Below are 5,468 nucleotides of genomic sequence, written 5' to 3' on the forward strand. Positions count from 1 at the left end.
CTTCTCATTATTGCCTGTAACAGTCCAAAAACATGTGGATTGCACCTATTGCAAACTTATATCATCTAAGAGTGTATAGCTAATTGTTGTTGTTGTTGTGGTCTTCAGTCCTGAGACTGGTTTGATGCAGCTCTCCATGCTACTCTATCCTGTGCAAGCTTCTTCATCTCCCAGTACCTACTGCAACCTACATCCTTCTGAATCTGCTTAGTGTATTCATCTCTTGGTCTCCCTCTACGATTTTTACCCTCCATGCTGCCCTCCAATGCTAAATTTGTGATCCCTTGATGCCTCAAAACATGTCCTACCAACCGATCCCTTCTTCTAGTCAAGTTGTGCTACAAACTTCTCTTCTCCCTAGTCCTATTCAATACCTCCTCATTAGTTACGTGATCTACCCACCTTATCTTCAGCATTCTTCTGTAGCACCACATTTCGAAAGCTTCTATTCTCTTCTTGTCCAAACTAGTTATCGTCCATGTTTCACTTCCATACATGGCTACACTCCATACAAATACTTTCAGAAACGACTTCCTGACACTTAAATCTATACTCGATGTTAACAAATTTCTCTTCTTCAGAAACGATTTCCTTGCCATTGCCAGTCTACATTTTATATCCTCTCTACTTCGACCATCATCAGTTATTTTACTCTCTAAATAGCAAAACTCGTTTACTTCTTTAAGTGTCTCATTTCCTAATCTAATTCCCTCAGCATCACCCGATTTAATTTGACTGCATTCCATTATCCTCGTTTTGCTTTTGTTGATGTTCATCTTATATCCTCCTTTCAAGACACTGTCCATTCTGTTCAACTGCTCTTCCAAGTCCTTTGCTGTCTCTGACAGAATTACAATGTCTTCGGCGAACCTCAAAGTTTTTACTTCTTCTCCATGAATTTTAATACCTACTCCGAATTTTTCTTTTGTTTCCTTTACTGCTTGCTCAATATACAGATTGAATAACATCGGGGAGAGGCTACAACCCTGTCTCACTCCTTTCCCAACCACTGCTTCCCTTTCATGCCCCTCGACTCTTATAACTGCCATCTGATTTCTGTACAAATTGTAAATAGCCTTTCGCTCCCTGTATTTTATACCTGTCACCTTCAGAATTTGAAAGAGAGTATTCCAGTTAACATTGTCAAAAGCTTTCTCTAAGTCTACAAATGCTAGAAACGTGGGTTTGCCTTTTCTTAATCTTTCTTCTAAGATAAGTCGTAAGGTTAGTATTGCCTCACGTGTTCCAACATTTCTACGGAATCCAAACTGATCTTCCCCGAGGTCCGCTTCTACCAGTTTTTCCATTCATCTGTAAAGAATTCGCGTTAGTATTTTACAACTGTGACTTATTAAACTGATAGTTCGGTAATTTTCACATCTGTCAACACCTGCTTTCTTTGGGATTGGAATTATTATATTCTTCTTGAAGTCTGAGGGTATTTCGCCTGTCTCATACATCTTGCTCACCGGATGGTAGAGTTTTGTCAGGACTGGCTCTTCCAAGGCCATCAGTAGTTCTAATGGAATGTTGTCTACTGCCGGGGCCTTGTTTCGACTCAGGTCTTTCAGTGCTCTGTCAAACTCTTCACGCAGTATCTTATCTCCCATTTCGTCTTCATCTACATCCTCTTCCATTTCCATAATACTGTCCTCAAGTACATCGCCCTTGTATAAACCCTCTACATACTCCTTCCACCTTTCTGCCTTCCCTTCTTTGCTTAGAACTGGGTTGCCATCTGAGCTCTTGGTATTCATACAAGTGGTTCTCTTCTCTCCAAAGGTCTCTTTAATTTTCCTGTAGGCAGTATCTATCTTACCCCTAGTGAGACAAGCCTCTACATCCTTACATTTGTCCTCTAGCCATCCCTGCTTAGCCATTTTGCACTTCCTGTCGATCTCATTTTTGAGACGTTTGTATTCCTTTTTGCCTGCTTCATTTACTGCATTTTATACTTTCTCCTTTCATCAATTAAATTCAATATTTCTTCTGTTAGCCAAGGATTTCTATTAGCCCTTGCCTTTTTACCTACTTGATCGTCTGCTGCCTTCACTACTTCATCTCTCATAACTACCCATTCTTCTTCTACTGTATTTCTTTCCCCCATTCCTGTCAATTGTTCCCTTATGCTCTCCCTGAAACTCTCTACAACCTCTGGTTCTTTCAGTTTATCCAGGTCCCATCTCCTTAGATTCCCACCTTTTTGCAGTTTCTTCAGTTTCAATCTGCAGTTCATAACCAATAGATTGTGGTCAGAATCCACATCTGCCCCTGGATATGTCTTACAATTTAAAACCTGGTTCCTAAATCTCTGTCTTACCATTATATAATCTATCTGATACCTTTTAGTATCTCCAGGATTCTTCCAGGTATACAACCTTCCTTTATGATTCTTGAACCAAGTGTTAGCTATGATTAAGTTATGCTCTGTGCAAAATTCTACAAGGCGGCTTCCTCTTTCATTTCTTCCCCCCAATCCATATTCACCTACTATGTTTCTTTCTCTCCCTTTTCCTACTGACGAATTCCAGTCACCCATGACTATTAAATTTTCGTCTCCCTTCACTACCTGAATAATTTCTTTTATCTCGTCATACATTTCATCTATTTCTTCATCATCTGCAGAGCTAGTTGGCATATAAACTTGTACTACTGTAGTAGGCATGGGCTTTGTGTCTATCTTGGCCACAATAATGCGCTGACTATGCTGTTTGTAGTAGCTAACCCGCACTCCTATTTTTTTATTCATTATTAAACCTACTCCTGCATTACCCCTATTTGATTTTGTATTTATGACCCTGTATTCACCTTACGAAAGTCTTGTTCCTCCTGCCACCGAACTTCACTAATTCCCACTATATCTAACTTTAACCTATCCATTTCCCTTTTTAAATTTTCTAACTTACCTGCCCAATTAAGGAATCTGACATTCCACGCTCCGATCTGAAGAACACCAGTTTTATTTCTCCTGATAACGATGTCCTCCTGAGTACTCCCCGCCCGGAGATCCGAATGGGGGACTATTTTACCTCCGGAATATTTTACCCAAGAGGACGCCATCATCATTTAATCATACAGTAAAGCTGCATGTAATTGGTAACTAAAAATACAACTGAACAAAGACAGCCTTATAATGCTCTTTAGCGAAAACTTGTTAAATCCATCCATCATTTCTGGAGAAGCAAATAATCAATACGAATCGGGAAGCTCATGCCTACGTCACTGGCAATGAGTATGATGATGGAAAATCTTCTGTTCACACCTCTCTTTATCCCATGACCAAGATAATGATTCTTTATTCCATCTTTTCATTCAAGACAAACCAAGACTCAAGAAAACATTAAAAAAAATATTACATAAAATTGATGAAAAACTAAATAAAAACACAAAAGGAAGTGAAAAGGAGATCAGGTTACCGCTGATTACAAAAAAATGGGGCATTTGGTGTCCTGTTGAATACTTTGTGGGGTGGGGGCAGTCCCTCAGTCCCTTTAAAAACACCACAGTATATAAATAAAACCCAGTACTGGGACAGGTACATAATTCAACTACTCAAGTCATGTCTGCTAAATAATGCTAAGGAAAAGTTAATTAATGTACATGAACATGATCTAAAACATTTTGCGTCAGTTGTAGATTCTATCTATTTGGGTGACCAGACGTCCTCTTTTTAACAGAAGACTCCCATTTTTTCGTGATCTGTAGTAACCTTACCTTCTTTCTGCTTCCTTTTGTGTTTTTATTTATTTTTACATAAATTTAGTGTCATTATTTTTAATATTTTCTTGAGTCTTGCTTTGTCTTGAATGTAAAGAAGGAATTTTATTTTGGTCACAGGATGAGGAGATGTGTGACCAGAAGATTTTCCATCATCATAATTAGTGGCAGTGACTTAGGTGTGAGCTTCGTAGTTTGTATCCATTATTTGCTACTGCAGAAATGATGCATGGTTTTTTACAAGTTTTCATCAAAGAACATTGTAGGGCTATCAATGTTCAATTGTAATTGTAGTTACCAATTAGCTATTCACTGTTAGATAACATGAATTTGCAATAGATGCAACACACACAAAGTCTTCGGACTGTTACAGACAACAATGGGAAGTAGGCAGCAGTTTCAACACTGGATTTGGCAAGCTTTCCTTAGTGCACAACATATTCTGTTATTTGCTGTGTGTGACACTAACTCATCCCCATTAATATAAGGAAAAGAAAGTGCTCTTTCTCTAAAACCATGAAAGAAGAGTTGTCTTCCTTGAAGGAAACCACTAGTGCAAAGATAGAATGTGTGTTGTCATTCAGTTTTTTCCATTGAAGATGGAGGACGTGCCAATATAACACAGCACATACAGACAAAGTAGCACCAGTTGGCAATTTCAGTGAGAAAAAAAGAGAGGCACACCAAAAAAGGAGGGGCACATGCAGCATCCCCATATGTGAAATTATGCCCAACAAAAATCATCAACAACAGGAATTATGGAGAGTGTATTATGTATTACATGTAATGCAAATTATGTGACATCTATAATATGAGAGGTGCTTTTGTACAAAAATAATAATACCTGTAATAATAATAATAATAATAAGTGGTGATTTTCTGGGGGATGCATACCCCTGAACTTTTTCTTCAACAAAGTAATTTTTTTACGATGTTGAGAACTTGGAAGAGTGCCAAAGTTTTATTTCACCGATGAAAAAATTTTTATTTCATTTTTTCGTGTTTGTAATTGCAATACGAACGATACCAGTGCAGTTTTTGGTGGGAAAAGCGATGTCATTGACTGTGTCAAGCATTTCGAAGCTGCGGCAACCGTTCTGGACAACTGAATCGCTGGCAGCCAGTTCAATAAGCATATAGTGCACTCGCCTGCTAATAGCGGGTGATGGTAGTGCTACATGGATATGCGTACGCTCAAATGCCGAGCAGGTATCTTGCTACTGATAGCAAGAGTAAAGTAAGGAGGTGTGAAGACTACAGCAGCCATGAACTAAAGTCAGTTTGGAAACAGTTGTAATGGTATTAATGTAGGTTTTATAGTTAAATAAATTTTCAGCTGTATTAAAAATTGGGCCAGTTGAAGCACAGGATACCACCCATCATCTATGGCATTTTGGGAGCCAAACAAGGTTACAAAATATTTTTGTAGTGTTGTTTCTATTGTTGTTGATGATAGGTGTGGATGGTTTTTGTTGTATTGTGTATTTTAGTGGTGTTTTATAGGTTAAAATATGTGTTTGGTAATATTTCCTTGTATTTTTTTGTATGTCAGAGGGTTGATTTAACTCACCTGTTTCATTTGAGGTGTATTATAGGTCAACTGAAGTGTATGATACAATTTTCTTTTATTGTTCAAGGGTTGATAGGAATTGCATGCTTCATTTGAGGTGATGTAAACTGAAGTATTCGATACCACATTCTCTTGTATGTTTGGGTGTTTCTCAGTATCGCCTGCTTCATTTGAGCTGCAG

This window comes from Schistocerca serialis, chromosome 2, assembly GCF_023864345.2.
Source record: "Schistocerca serialis cubense isolate TAMUIC-IGC-003099 chromosome 2, iqSchSeri2.2, whole genome shotgun sequence".
Classification (NCBI taxonomy): Eukaryota; Metazoa; Arthropoda; class Insecta; order Orthoptera; family Acrididae; genus Schistocerca; species Schistocerca serialis.